General features: G+C 37.3%; 1 pseudogene; it reads left to right on the forward strand.

Moving 5' to 3' along the window:
- The first annotated feature begins 7106 nt into the window (after nt 1-7106).
- On the forward strand, nt 7107-13587 carry LOC101975389 (septin-7-like; annotated as a pseudogene).
- The last annotated feature ends 2980 nt before the right edge of the window (nt 13588-16567 follow it).

The following is a 16567-nucleotide window of genomic DNA, read 5'->3' on the forward strand; positions in this document are numbered from 1 at the left end:
GGTGTTAAGGCATAAAACCATTCTTTAGTTTTGTAATACAGGACCAAGATTTGACCCAGAAAGGGGACACTTTTGTACTAATTCATACATTGTCCATGTCAAATCGAGTCTCACTTTATCAATGGATATGGAAAAATAATCTAGATTAATACAATCAATCTAAAATTAGAATAATAGCTGATGGATTGCCAAAAAGAAATTATGTATTAGGGTTTTAAAAAAACTTACAAAAAATTTTGGGAAGATCTTATTATTACTAAGGCTATGTTCTTAAAACTAACAGCTTATGCAGTGACATAAAATAATAGAAATTTGCCCTGTGCAGTGGCATATCCTGTAATACCAGTGGCTCCTGAGGCTAAGGCAGGAGGTTACAAGTTAAAACCAGCCTCAGCGAATTTATGAGGCCCTAAACAATTTAAGGAAATCCTGTCTCAAAAAAAAAGTTGGGGGCTGGAGGGCTTTGCATGTGGTTCAGTGATTGAGCACCATCTGGGTTCAATCACTGGTACCAAAATAATAATAGTTATACAAGACATTTATTCTTGTATCTCATCATTTTTTATATACTGGGGATTGAACCCAGAGATGTTTTACCACTAATCTATCTCCTCAGCCCTTTTTTCAATTTTTAGTTTGAAGCAGGGTCTCACCAACTTGTTGAGGGTGGCTAAAAACTTGCAATCTTCCTACCTTAGCCTCCCAAATTGGTGGGATTAAAGGCATGTACCACCATGCCCACCTAGCTCATAAGATTTTTAAAAGCAGGGATTTTCATGTAACTCAAATTTTACACATAGTAGTTATTTAAATACAATTTTTATTTTGGAATAATTTTAGAATTCCAGATAAGTTGGAAGAATAGTTCAAGGAACCCCATATTCTCGCAATGCAATTTCCCCTGATGGTCACATCTTATATTGCCATGATACATTTGCCAAATCTAAGACACCAACATTGATTCATTGTTATTAACTAATCTTCTGACTTCATTTGGACGTCACTAGTTTTTCCATGAATGTCAGAATAAGTCTTTTAAAAGTCATTAGCAGAAAAGAGACATTTAATTTTCTAGTGAAAATACAATGATAATCTTTTTTTTAGTTCTAATCAGTAATACATCATAGTAGAAAGCTCTTCAATTCATTGTACATGAATTGTTTGCTTCTCTGGTTTTACAGGAATTAGAGTCACCATTTGTGCAATCATACATGTACACAGGGTAATAATGTCCATTTCATTCCACCATATTTCCTACCCCCTTGTTCCCTCCCCCCACCCTTTTCCCCAACCAAAATTTCTCCACTTATCCCATCCCCCCCATTGTGGATTCACCTCCACTTATCACAGAAAATATTCAGCCCCTGGTTTTGGGGGATTGGCTTATTTCACTTAGCATTATATACTCCAACTCCATCCCTTTACTTACAAATGCCACTATTTCATTCTCTTTTAATACTGAGGAATATTCTCTTGTGTATATGTACCACAGTTTATTTATCCATTCATATATTGAAGGGCATCTAGTTCAGCAATTGTGAATTGAGCTGCTATAAACATTGATGTGGCAGCATCACTGTAATATGCTGTTTTGAAGACCTTTGACAGAGGAGTGGGATATCTGTGTCAAATGGTTGTTCCATTCCTAGCTTACCAAAGAATCTCCATACTGCTTTCCATATTGGCTGCACCAACTTGCAGTCCCACCAGCAATGTATGAGTGTGCCTTTCACACACATCCTCACCAACACTTATTGCTGCTTGATTCTTGATAACTGTCATTCTGACTGGAATGAGATGAAATCGTTAGGGTAGTTTTGACTTGCATTTCTCTAATTACTAGAGATGTTGAATTTTTTATATATATTTGTTGATCAAGTGTATGTCTTTTTCTGAGAAGTGTCTATTCAGTTTCTTAGACCATTTTTTTTGATTGGGGTGTTTGTGGGGTTGTTTTTGTTGTTGTTTTGTTTTTGTTTTTTGATGTTAAGGTTTTTTTTTTTTTACTTCTTTATATATCCTGGAGTTTGGTGCCCTAAATGATGTGCATGTGGTGAAATTTGCTCCCCAAATGTATCCTCTCTTCAGAAAAAAATTGGACCCAAACATTGTCATGTTGGATTAGGCCCCGACTTTGTTATCAAGTCTCCTAAAACACAAGAAATAAAATCAAGAATAAATAAATGAGATGGATTCAAACTATAAAGCTTTTTTTTTTCTATTAGGCATAGGGTCTCTAGCCTAATTCCTAGGTCTTTGATCCACTTTGAAATTAAAACCCTATCTCTCACCATGCATAAAACTCAACTCATTTAGCTACATATGGATTTCTAGTTTTCCCAGCACCATTTGTTGAAGAGGCTATCTTTTCTCCAATGTATTTTTTTTGGTGCCAATATGAGATAACTGTATTTATGTGGGTTTCTCTCTGTGTCTTGCATTTTGTACCATTGATCTACATGTCTGTTTTTATGCCACAGCATGCCATTTTGTGGGGACAAGTGCATGGAGTACTGCATACATGGCATATGTTTAAGGGCATCTGAATGGCAAACCACCACCACCCCGCCCAGTGCTAGGCATATGAGCTGCAAACCGGTTACCCCCTAGGCACAGCACTGGGTGTGAGGCTGCATGTTGCAACCCCTGTGCTTGCTTCACAGCCTGCTCCTCCATTGGTCACTGCAGGGACAGTTATCCAGAACTTGCATTGGTAGCTGCCTGTAATCTGCTTAGCTACTGCCTGGTAATATACATGGTAACTGTGCAATAAAATCAGACCTGCTTTCTGCTTGGTCTCTGGAGGTCTTGATTAGTGACTCTGAAGCCACACTCTCCTCTACCCTGTTCCATGGACCTCCTCGCTGGACAAGAGAGAGGCCATGCACCACTGTGGTTACTATAGCTTTCTAGTATACTTTAAGTTCTGGTAAGGTGATTCTGGTAAGGTTTTCTTGCTAAAGATTGCTTTGGCTATTCTGGGTCTCTTATTTTCCAACTGAATTTCATGACTGCTTTTTCTATTTCTATAAGGAATGATGTTGGGATTTTAATTGAAATCATATTGAATCTGTATAGTTCTTTGGGTAGTATGACCATTTGACTGTATTAATTCTGCCAATCCAAGAACATGGGAGGTCATTCCATTTTCTAAGGTCTTCTTCTATTTGTTTCTTTAGTGTTGTGTAGTTTTTATCATAGAGAACTTTCACTACTTTTGTTAGGTTGATTCTCAAGTACTTTATTGTTATTTCCTTTGAGGCTATTGTGAATGGGGTAGTTTTTCTAATATTTCTTTCAGAATATTCATCACTGATGTATATAAATGCACTTGATTTATGGATATTGATTTTGTATCCTGCTACTTTGCTGAATTCATTTATTAATTCTATGGGTTTTCTGTTAAATTTTTTGGATCCTCTAAGTATAGAATCATGTCATTGGCAAATCATAATAGTTGAGTTCTTCTTTTTCTATTTGAATACATTTATTTTCTTTGTTAAATTGTTCTAGTTAGAGTTTTAAGGACTAGTTTAAATAGAAGTGCTGAAAACAAGTAGTGTCTTATTCTAGTTTTTAGAGAGAATGTTTCCAGTGTTTCTCCATTTAGAATGATATTTCCTTTGGGTTTAACATAGATAGCTTTTACAATGTTGAAGTATGTTCCCACTTACCTTAGTTTTTCTCGTGTTTTGAACATGAAGTTTCACTGTATTTTGTCAAATACAACTGCATCAATTGATGTAATCATATGATTCTTATCTTTAAGTCTATTGATGTGATGATTTATGTTTATTGATATCCATGTGTTGATCCAATTTGCATCCCTGGAATAAACCCCACTTGATCACATTGGAGTATCTTTTTAATATTTTTAATATTTTTTTTTGTATTTGATTTGCCAAAATTTTATTGAAAATTTTTGCATCAATGTTCATCAAGGATATTGGTCTGTATTTTCTTTCTTTGAGGTGTCTGTCTGGTTTTGGTATCAGAATGATACTAGCTTCATAGAATGAATTTGGAAGGTTTCCCCCCTTTTCTATTTCATGAAATAACTTCAGGAGTATTGGTATTAATTCTTTCTGAAGGTCTTATAGAACTCAGGTGAGAATACATCTAGTCCTGGGCTTTCTTTCATTGGTAGACTTTTGATGGCATCTTCTATCTCCTCGCTTGAAACTGATCTGTTTAATTGTGTATGTCCTCCTGGTTCAGTTTAGGTAAATCATATGCCTCTATTAATTTGTCAGTGTCTTCAGGATCTTCTATTTTACTGGAGCCTAAATTTTCAAAGTACTTTCTCCTTGTCTTCTTTATTTCAATAGTGTTTGTTGTAATATTTGATTTTTCATTACGGATTTGGAGTTTTCTCTCTCCTTCTTTTCTTTAGGGTGGCTAAGGGTTTGTCATTTTATTTATGTTATTTATGTTTTCAAAAAACAAGCTTTTTCTTTTGTCAATTTGTTCAATTGTTTCTCTTGTTTCAATATCATTGATCTCAGTCCTAATTTTAATTATTTCCTGTCTTCTAGTACTATTGGTGTTGTTTGCTCTTCTTTTTCTAGGGCTTTCAGATATAACAACAGGTGGTTTATTTGTTGACTTTTTATTCTTTCAATGAATAAGCTTAATATGACAAAGCACTGCCTTCATTATGTCCCAGAGATTTTTATATGTTATATTGGAGTTCCTATTGACCTCTAAGAATTTTTTTATCTCCTCCCTTATGTCTTCTGTTACCCATGTGTCACTCAATACTGTATTGTTTAGTCTCCAGGTGTTGAAGTAGATTTTATTTTTTTTCCTTTTATCATTGATTTCTTATTTATTTCATTAAATTCAGAGAGAATTCAGGTTAGTATCTCTATGTTTTGCATTTACTTAGACTTGCATTGTGGCATAACATATGATCTATTTTAGAAAAGTATCTATGTGCTATTCATTGATGGGTGGAGTATTATATATATATATATATATATATATATATATATATAGAGAGAGAGAGAGAGAGAGAGAGAGAGAGAGAGACTAAATTATTGATTGTCAATTATTGAGTTCTATATTTTCTTTGTTTATAGTTTGAAAGATGTATCCAGTGGTAAGCAAAGAATGTCAATGTCTCCTAATATTATTGTGCTGTGGTCTATTTAATTCTTGAAATTTAGAAGGGTTTGTTTGATATACATAGATGCCTCATTGTTTGGGGCATAGATATTTACAATTGTTATATATTATTGATGTATGATTCTCTTAAGTAGCATGAAAATGACCTTCTTTATTCCTCTGACTAACTTTGGTTTGAAGTCTACATTATCTGCTATGAGGATGGAAACCCCTGCTTGTTTACATGGTCCATTTGAAGGACCATTTTCTTCATCCTTTCACTTCTGTCTGTGGATGTCTTTTCTTGTAAGAAGAGTCTCTTAGAGTCAGCATATTGTTGAGTTTTTTTTAAATACAATATTTCAGTCTCTGTTTTTTAATTGATAAGTTTAGGCCATTAACATTCAGGGATATTATTGAGATATGTGTTGTATTCCTGGTCATTTTGATTTATTTTTGGTTTTTCACTTGACTTGGTTTCTCCTTTCATTGGCCTTTTCTTTAGTGTAGTTCCTCCCTCTGCAGATTTTCATTCCTGTTTTTCATTTCCTCTTTATAGAACATTTTGCCAATAATGTTCTGTAGGGCAGGCTTTCTCACTGCAAATTCATTTAACTTTTCTTTATCAAGGATGCTTTCTATTTCTTCATCAAATATGAATCCCAATTTTGCTGAGCATAAGATTCTTGGTTAGAATCCATTTTCTTACAGAGCTTGGTATATGTTGTTCCAGGATTGCCTGGATTTGAGGGTCTGAGTTAAAATACCTGCTGAGATATGGATTGGTCGCCTCCTATATGTAATATGATTTTTCTCTCTTACAGTCTTTAAAATTCTACCCTCATTCTGTATGCTAGGCATTTTCACTGTAATGTGCCATGGTGTTGATCTGTTGTAATTTTGTACAGTTGATGTCCTGTGCTCCTCTTGTATTTGATTTTCCAATTTATTCTTCATGTTTGGCAAATTTTCTGACATTATTTTGATGATGAGATTGTGCATTACTTTGATTTGAATATCTGTACCTTTCTCTATCCTGATAAGTCTTAGATTTGGTCTTTGGATGTCATCCCATTATTCTCAAATATTTTGTTCATGGTTTTTTTTACCATCTTCACTATGTGATCAACTTTATTTTCAAGGTTGTACGTTTTGTCTTCCTTGTGTGAGGTTCTGTCTTCCTAGTGATCTAGTCTGTTGGTGATTCTTTCTATAGAGTTTTTTATTTGATTTATTGCTTTCTTCATTTCAAGAATTTCTGAGGTTTTTTTTTTCAGAAACACTCTTTCTTGAAATGATTTTTTGCTACTTGTATTTGATCTCTTATCTCTCTGTTGGAATGATCAATTTTTGCCTGCATTTTCTCTCTTAGGTCATTGTTTAATTTGCAGGTCATTTAATTATGTACATTCTGAACCTCTTTCTAACATTTCATCTACTGTGCTATCAATGAATTATATTATTATAGTACCTTGGTTTGTTTGGGGGAAATTTATCCCTTGTTTTTTCATATTTCTATGTGAATTCCTCTCTTCCCTTGCAGCTGTGAGATATCATAGATTCTATCCCATGATCTTGTAGTGTCTCTGTGGGTTACCAATACCTCATCTTTAGAGTGGAGATCAATGCTTATAGCACCCGATGCAACCAATATGCAGTCATAGATTAATCAGCTTCTATTGAGACATTTATAGTTTTATTGGTATAAACAAATATGATGAGTTAGATTATCTTTTACCATGTAGCCAGTAGGTTTCCATAAGGGTTTACCATTTCTAATTGTGAACAAAGAGAATGGCAAAGAGGTTGTGATTTTTATGATGTAAGATGTGAGAATAGAGAGGTTTTAGATTATATGGATAAGTGAAAGGGGAATCAAAAGAAGTTGGGTATTAGCAGGAGAAAAAAAGAGAAATTCAGCCCCATACAAGGCTCCCTGTTGCCTCCACAACAGGATGGTGTCTGTTAGCACAACAAGTAGGGATAACTCTGGTGCAACCATGCTCATGGAGACTTTGGTGATGGTCTTCCAGGTTCTGATTTTTGTCACTAGATGGAAGCAGTCATGTCCCTATGGTGACAGCAGTAGCATCAAGCCTATAGGTACCTTGATGTTATGCTTCTAGCCCCCATTTGATGTCCCATGATGGAATCTGCCCCAACTAAAAATGGCAGAGGAGGCAATGGAGATAACCCAAGATGGTGGTGGAGGTGTCCCAAGATGGAGACAACCACTTTCAAAAAATGGGGCTGAAAGTATGAGTCGTGTGATGGTGTTGGGTGACCTGTTCAATGATGCTGCATTCTTGTGTGCAGTGCTGCAATTGGCAGTTGCCACCTTGCCCTGTCTGTTGTCCCATTCTTAACTGCTTTATGTCAGTTAAATTGTAGGGGTGGGAGCGCTGGAGATATAACTCATCTGTACAATGCTTGCCTCACATGCACAAGGCCCTGAGTTAAAATCCTCAGTACCACACACAAAAATAAAAAATTGATTGTGGGGTGGGAAGGGGATGACTGTATTAATTGAAAAGGGAAGAGTTGAGATCCTTTCATTATATTATATCATTATGAAATCTAAAAAGCAGTATGGAATATTATATATCATTAACAAGGCACTTTATCCACTTGAGTCAGTCTAACCATTTAGGGAGGCCACCTGTGAATTAATTGAGGGTATTCACTCCATATTAAGACATGGAGATTTAGGTTTTCCCTTAGGAAATATGCTGGGTCACCCAAGCACATTAGAATGCCCAAGGTACTTGACTTCCATCTCCGCTCTACTAGAAAACAGCTAGAATCTCATACTCAGGAATATCAGTAGGCAGCAATATCGAACTAGAATTTAATAAGATCACTTTGTGTTATTCAATGTATTTTTCCAATTACTGTGCATTTATGGCAAACAATTTTGGTGTCCAGTCTATGTGGCAAAACTGTATTTCCTTTAAAATCATATTTTATATTAAAAGGGGAGAATCAATGAAAAGGTATTTCATTAATAATAATGAATATATAGCAGTAATTATAACAGTGGTATGAGAACCAATTAAAGTTTAAGAAATACTGGTGTAGTTGAGAATACTTGAACTTAGGTGCCACCACTGCTATGATATGTGACTTTAGTAACTCCATGAATTTCCCTGTGGTGCTATGCTCAGATTTGAAATAACATTAGTCTCTGTTTTGTCTTAGAGTAGTTTTGATTTGCATTTCTCTAATAGCTAGAGATGTTTAACATTTTTTATATATTTATTAATCAATTATATTTCTTCTTCTGTGAAGTGTCTGTTCAGTTTCTTAGACCATTTATTTATTGGGTTATTATTATTATTATTATTATTATTGGTGTTAAGTGTTTTGAGTTTTTTATATATCTTGAAAGTTAATGTGGGGTGAGCATGTGGCTCAGTGGTGCACTTTAGGTCAAAACAAAAACCCTAGTAACAGAATAAAACAAATTTTAAAAAAATGTAGAAACCCAGATTCTGGTTTTACATCCAGTGGATTAAATTTTTATTTTTGATAACTCTGCAAATAGTTTCTCTTAATTATATCCAGAATAATTACATGTACATTTCCTTTTAGGACATTGGTCCTTCACAAACCTGCAACCTGCTTAGACTATCTGCAACTTGTTTAAACCTTTAGCTTTTGAATTTTGGGCCTCTTTCTTCCCATTTTGAAAGAATCTAGTCATTTTAAGATAGGACAAACATCATACTTTACCATACAAAATCTTTCCTCATTCAAAAATACTCTCTAAAAGACATATCCTAATCCTCATAACTTTGTTTGTATCTTTTCACCTCAATTTTTTGTTTAAAATAGAGAAAAGATTTGTTCTACTTTTTGTTTAAATAGATAAATTTTGTTTAAAATGGAGAAAAGATTTGTTCTACTTTTTTGTCTCTGAAAATTTACAGATTGAAACAACACATATAAATTTTTAAAATTTAGATAAATTACTTCTTTTTAAAAAATACTACACTCTCCAATATGTTCATCAAAATATAGCTTAAAACTCTTTCTCCCTTTCTCTTTCTTTCTGTATAGAATTACACATGTTAATTAGAACATTAACTTTTCAAAGACTTTTTTTTTGTACCTGAGATTGAACCCAGAAGCACTCAACCAGTGAGCCACATATCCCAGTCTTTTATATTTTATTATAGAGACAGGGTCTCAATCAGTTGCTTAGGTCTTTGCTAAATTGCTGAGGCTGGCTTTGAACTTGCAATCATCATGCCTCAGTTTCTCTAGCCACTTGGATTACATGTGGGTGCCGCTGTACCCGGTAAAGCCTTATTTTTAAGTAAAGATCCAGGAAAAAGTTATTTTCCTATATACCAACAGTTTATAAAAATACATTTAATAGATAGACACTTGGTAAAATTTAGAAAGCTAAGACTTCCTGAATTTCTATTTAGCAATTGATTTATCAGTATTTTAATATGTAAATGATTCAGATGTTTTATCTCCATCTATATAAACATTTACCTTCTTATATTTACCTAATTTGCCCATTTTTAGACTACTCATGTAAACCAACATATCAGACCAGACCAGCATAGTTAACACCTTATTTCTTTGTCAAACCTAAAAGTTGATGTTGTATTTTAAACATAGAAAACAATGGACATTGCATCTTGAACACCTAACAGAGACAAATATTATCCTGAATGGCCAGGAATATGGGCAAAAAAAAGTTTGCAATTTTAGACTTTTTAATGTACCAGGGTACCAGGGAGTGAACTCAGGGGCACTTAGCCATTTAGTCACATCCTCAGCCCTATTTTTTTATTTTATTTAGAGGAAGGGTCTCTCTGAGTTGCTTAGTGACTCGCTTTTGCTGAGACTGGCTTTGAACTCACAATCTGCCTGCCTCATTCTCCCAAGCCACTGGGATTACAGGTGTGAGCCACTGCTCCTGGCTAATTTTAAACATTCTGAATTATATCTTTTCAACAAATTTAAATTAACACATTTGTGAAATATCTACTTACATTAAATTTTATTTATGGGACAGAATAATATGGAAATATGTACTTATTAATTTGTAAAATGAGAGTTGAATGCAAATTACATTCACAAGAAATTGAACCAATCTAAGGTCATATGTTTATGTGACTGTTGTCATTTGGACCAGGAATGTCCCTCCAAAGCTCACATGTTGAAGGCTTGGTCCCCAATGCAGCAATGTCTGGAGGTCAGGTTTTGGGGAAGTGATGTATTCATAGTCATTCTGACTTTTTAGGTGGATTAATGCATTTGATCGATTAATGATATGAATGAACTACTGGGAGAAGTTACAAACTGTAGCAGGTGGGGAAAAGTTGGAGGAAATAATTCACTGGGGATGTGCCTTTGAAAACTACTTCTTATCCCTGTCCCCCCTCTCTCTCCCTCTCCCTCTCTCTCTCTCTCTCTCTCTCTCTCTCTCTCTCTCTCTCTCTCTCTCTCTCTCTCTCTCTCTTAGCTGCCATGAGCTGAGCATCTTCCCTCTGCCATGCCTTTCTACCCAGATGTTTCTGCTTTGGAGCAAGCCAAACATGGACTGATACCTCTGAAACTATATGGGAGAATAAATTCTTCTTCCTCTTTTGGATATTCTGATCATAGCAATCAAATACTAACACAACAAATAAACATCATGATTTTTTGTTTGCACACCATATCTAAGCCTTGAGTCAAAATTTCCACATGAAACAGCTTATTCAGAAAAAAAACTTTCTAATCTAATCTCTATTTTCTTCAGTCTCAAATAAGGTAAAGAGTTAATTTTTTGATTGTATATTGCAAGTGAACTGAGATTAAAAATCAAACCCCCCAAAACCTCCAAGCAACACAAATAACTTCCTATCTTAGTGAAAGGAAAGTGACCACAACACTCGGAGTGACCAAAAGATCTTTATTGCAGCAGTGCAACAGAGGAAAAAAGAGAGAAAGAGAAGAAAAGAGAGAGAGAGAGAGAGAGAGAGAGAGAGAGAGAGAGACAGAGAGACAGAGAGACAGAGAGACAGAGAGAGCAAGAGCAAGAGAGCAAGAGAGAGAAAGGCCTGGCAGGAGGAAGTTATTATAGCCCAAATCTAATGAGGTCTCTGGGTCTGCAAGCTGCCTTGATGGCACAACGGGGGTTAAGTGTTCCTCCTTGGTGGGGGGGATGGCGAGGGGGGATTGTGTGTTCAGCCTTGAGCAGGGGCTTGGGCATTTAGGATTGAAGCAAACAGGTGATAAAGAACCAGACAGAGAGTTTGAATGGCCAGGTCATCCTGGAGCTAACTTTGTTTGGCATGCCCTGCAGACAACTTATTCAGCCTCTCCTGCACCTAACACTTAGTATAAACAGAAAGCCAAAGAGATAAAAATAGGTAGATAGCCATAAAGCCAAAAGCTTTTACATGTTATGCTTATGATTGCAGTTTAGGAATCATTTTAAACCTAGAGTAGTGGACCACACATGTAATCCCAGCAACTCAGGAGGCTGAGGCTAGAGGATCATAAATTGGAGGACAGTTTGGGTAACTTAGTGAGAGACCTTGTCTCTAAATAAATAAAAAAAACCTGAGGATGTACCTCAGTGGTAAATCACAATTGGGTTTCATCCCAAGTTCCACACATACACACAAATAATTTTGAAGGGCACATAGAAATGTTTCAACTTAGGCATGCTTGTCAAACAAGAGTATCACTTAAGTGTGCATAACACAAAAATAAATTTATGATAAGAAGGGCAATAAAATGGAAGGTGAGCTCACTAAAAAAATAATTCTGGAAAAAAAATCTTTCAAAAATAAAACAGCTGGGTATATCCTAGCCCTAGGAATTCCAGGGACAGTTAACCTTGGTGAATGTTTGATTACGATGTGTTCAGTGTAATCTCCAGAACTCATTTTGAGAGAGGGCTCTCGGGTGCTGGAGCAAGAGTCGGTGAAATAACAGGACTGTCACTGAAGCCATCAAATACATCTCTTAGCCCCTATAAAAAACACAGATCCAAACTAATAGATAAAAATCCATAAAACTCCCTGTGTCATCCTCCACCATATACTCCCTCCATGTCTCCAGGATTTTCATAGACAAATGAAATAAAGTAAGCATTAGAGATACTGTTGAAGGAACATACAAAGAAGCCCAACTATTCACAACTGGGAACTGGGGAGTAGCTCAAATGAAGAACCTTGAAGGCTATGTGGGATTTCCCAATCTCCCAAATCAAGTTTACGGAATCTCAGAGAAGAGAGGGTTTGAATTCACATACCGTAGTAGGTGAATCTGGACTGGGAAAATCAATATTAATCAAATCATCATTCCTCACAGATTTGTATTTTCCTGAGTATCCAGACTGCTGGTGGAAAGATACAAAGATTTAATCAAAGTAGGTGGTGCTCAGTTGCTGTCACAATAGTTGATACCCCAGGGCTTGGAGATGCTGTGGGCAATAGTCATTGCTGGCAGCCTGTTATTGGTAACATTGATAGTAAATTATCCTTATAGGATTACCTAAATGCAGAATGTTAGTGAACACACATCAGATGCCTGATAACAGAAGTACAGTATGGTTATACTTCTTTGCTCCTTCAGGACATGGACCATTGGATTCTGAGTTTATGAAGTGTTTGCATGAAAAAGTGAATAGTATTCCACTTACTGCCAAAGCAGACACACTCTCACTGAGGAATGCCAAAAGTTTAAAAAACAGATAATGAAAGAAATGCAGGAACATAAAACATATGAATTTCCAGAAACAGAAGATAAGGAAGAAAATAAGTGGTTAAAAGATAAAGGGCCATTGACCTCTTGCTGTGGGAGGCAGTAATACTATTATTGAAGTTAATGGCAAAAAGGTCAGAAGGATGCAGCATATCCTAGGGGTGTGGCTGAAGTTGAAAATGGTGAGCATATTGATCTTACAATACTAAGAAATATGTTGATAAGAACATAGATGCAGGACTTGAAAAATGTTACTAATAATGTACACCATGAGAACGACAGAAGCATAAAACTTGCAGCTGGAACTTACAATGGAGTTGATAATAACAATAATAAAAGACAGCTTAGGAAGAGCTCTCTGGCACAAAGGGAAGGAGAAAGGAGGGAGAATGTAGCCAAGAGGAAGAAGGTGGAAATGGAGATGGAGCAGGTGTTTGAGATGAAAGTCAAGGAAAAGTTAAAAAACTGAAGGACTTTGAAGCTGAGGTGTAGTGATGCCATGAGCCAATGAAAAAGAATTTGGAAGCCCAACATAAGGAACTAGAGAGAAAATAATGTCAGTTTGTGAAGGAGAAAGCAAACTGGGAAGATCAACAATGTTCTTTAGAGCAACATAACTCCTCAGGGACCTTGGAAAGAAACAAGAAAGAAAGATCTTTTAAACTCTCTATTGACCTCCCGTTACATATTAGTTGCCAATATGCCAGCTTGGACATCAGTGTTTGTGGGCTCCATTTGAAAAATTTGTACCACTTTTATCCATAATGATGAATTTAACAGCAGACAAAAATTTTTTATTGTTGTTGTTGTTGATGGAGATTAAGATGCTTTGAAAATTGGGTAGAGGATTGTGTACTTACAAAGTAACAGCTCTAAGTAACTTTATATATTTTCTTTTCCTTTTGAAATTTTTTATTTAAAAGATCTCTTCAATTTAATTCAAGAGAACATGTTTACTGTTGTACAATCATACTCTGGTGGTCTAAATGTTTACAGGATATTCCAAAATAAAGGTACTCAAAAAGGTTTTTATTGAGTACAAATTGCCACAAAATCATGCAAACTATGCTTCCCTAGGATAATTATAATACAGCTATATTATGCAGTTATATTATGCAGCCTATACAATAATGTAATTTAGTCTAACACAGTTGACCCTAATTTTTGACATTTCCATTGTTTAAAAATACACATGGAAAAAAAACCCAATATTCTCACAATGCACCAAGAGCTTTTTAGTAACAACTGCTTTTTGTTTTGGATTCTTTGCATACATGTTATTCTCATTTAGTGCCCTCTTTAGCCATAATCTCTTAAATGCTTCATTTTTGTAATAACATTTAATTTCCTTATTTTCCATATACTGGCCCTGCTAAAATAGAATATAGCACCTTTCATATGATAGGAACCAACAAAGAAATTTTCCTTTAACTCTCTCTTTATATTTTATTGTAAGTAGCCAGTGGAAAAATCATTTATAGATCATTTCTAGGCAAATTGTGAAGCTAATCACCGACCTGTTTCTGTCTATAATGGGTCTTTTTGTTTTACTAGCATTGGGCATCGTGGTCTCTTAAAGAGAAAAAAAAAGTTGCCATTCTGTATTTAGTTGCATCCATATAGTATGTTGCTGTATTTTTGTTTTATTAAAAAGTTTACATAATAAACAATGTTGTGATGTTAAAATAACAACACAAAAATGAAGACATTAAGCCAGAATGCACTTCAAGATCACATCAGGGACACACAAGATATCCCAATATCTCAGAGTATGACATGCCATAAGGTAGGATCTGGCACCAAAAATCAAAGGATCTTCCACGGAAAGACCCCAAAAACAGAATTTTTTCTGCCTGAGTACTTAGTGTAGGCTCTGATCTCACAAATGCCCAGATATTCTTCTGTCTGCCTCTGATTTATCAGAAAATGGTAAAGACAAAGAGACCTAGAATCTGAGAACCAGCTGCTTATATTATGAGGGGAGTGGGGGACGGAAGAGAATGTTCTTAGAAGACCATGGCCAAGGGCAAGAGGGAGCCAGGGTTGGACTCAGAAGAGTGCACAAGAAGAGAGGCTCTGAAGAAAGTAAATGGACATGAACTACCACTTACCAGAAGCTGCAGTTAAGACAGAGACCAGTAGATAAAGGTGATGGGTCTCCCCAGCTGGTTCCCTCAGGGGTAAGGGAAGAAAGATCCTTAATGAAAGGGACATAGATGGAGCTTGGGGAGCAAGAGAAGAAAGTAGAGTCAGTTAAGGGGGAGGATGATTTTACTGGTTTAGGAACCAGTTGCCTAGAACATTGAAAGGAAAGGACAAGCCCAGAGACTAGGGTGTTAAGTAGCTAGTCAGCCATGATGGGTGAGCAGGGCAGGGACAAGGAAGGGAGATTGAAACTGAGGCTGGCCAAGGCCCTGAAGGTGAGACTCCCCTCCTCCTCCCTCCCCTTCCTTTCCCCACCCTCCCTGGATAACTAGATGGTGGCAGTGACTGGTCTGACCCAGGACCCAGGACCCTGTGGGCTGCTGGTCTCCTAGTCCACTCTTGCCCATCCCAGCCAAAGCCCATGCTGAGGATCTGGTGCCTTCAGGAGGTAGCAGGAAGGGAATGGATGGTGCTCATTCTACAGAGGCCAGCCAGGGCTTGCAGGGCCCAAGAAGGCACGTGCCACATGTTAGGGAGTGGAATCAAGCAGCTCAGAGCCCTCAGTGACCACTCCTGCTGGCTCCTGGAGACCACACCTTGTCCAACAAGACAAAGGCCTTAACCACTCTGGAAGGTGAGAGAAGCCCCTGAGGAAGGCAGATAGCACATTAGCCAACCTCAACCTCTTCCTTCTCTACCACAGAGAACCAGAGGAACATACCCCATTTGGCCACTGGGAAATGCCCACTACCTGTTGGGATGATTTAGTGCCCTTTGTAGACGACCTCTGTGTATAATAGGAAAAAGCCTCTCTCAACCTCCCCTGCCCTGCCTTGTGCTAAATGCTTCTGCTGCAAAATTAAGCACACAGTGGGAGTCTTTAACCCTGGAAGGGACCAGTGAAGCTTAACCAGTGAGGGGCTGGGGCAGGGAGGTGGTGAGAGAGGACTAGTGGAAAGGAAGGGTTTCATAAGGAGAGGATGGCACTGTAGTTTGGTCTGGCATGTCCCCCAAGGTCCAAGGGTTGAAGGTGTATTCATCAGCCTGTGGGGATCCTGAGAGGGGGGAAATCTTTGGAGGTGGGGCCTAGTGGAGGAAGTTAAGCCATTAATCACCCAGTGGTCACTGAGGGCCCTGGTCAGCTTGTCTCTGATGACTAACAAGTGGCCAAGCTCTTGGGTATCCATGCGCCTTCATGGGCCCCGAAAGCCCTGGCTGGCCTTTGTGCAAACAGCACCATCCAGGCCACATGGTGCCTCCCAAAGGTGCCACATCCTCAGAGTCCTCAGTGTTGTCCTCAGCTTGGATGGGCAAGATTGGTCTAGGAGAAATGCAGCCCACAGTGTCCTGTGTCCAACCTGTCACTGCCACCATCAAGTTATGTAGGCAAGGGGAGGAGAGTCTTTCCCATCCTTCAGGGCCTTGGCCAGCCTCAGTTTTCAAGAAGGGGGATGTTTGGAGGTGGGGCCTAGTGGAGGAAGTTAAGCCATGGATGGTGTGTCTTGGAAGGGAATATTCAGGATACTAGCCACCTCCTCCTTTGCTTTCCAGGCCACAGTGAGTGAGCATCTTTGCTCCATCATTTACTGCTACCATGATG

This window comes from Ictidomys tridecemlineatus, chromosome 8, assembly GCF_052094955.1.
Source record: "Ictidomys tridecemlineatus isolate mIctTri1 chromosome 8, mIctTri1.hap1, whole genome shotgun sequence".
Classification (NCBI taxonomy): Eukaryota; Metazoa; Chordata; class Mammalia; order Rodentia; family Sciuridae; genus Ictidomys; species Ictidomys tridecemlineatus.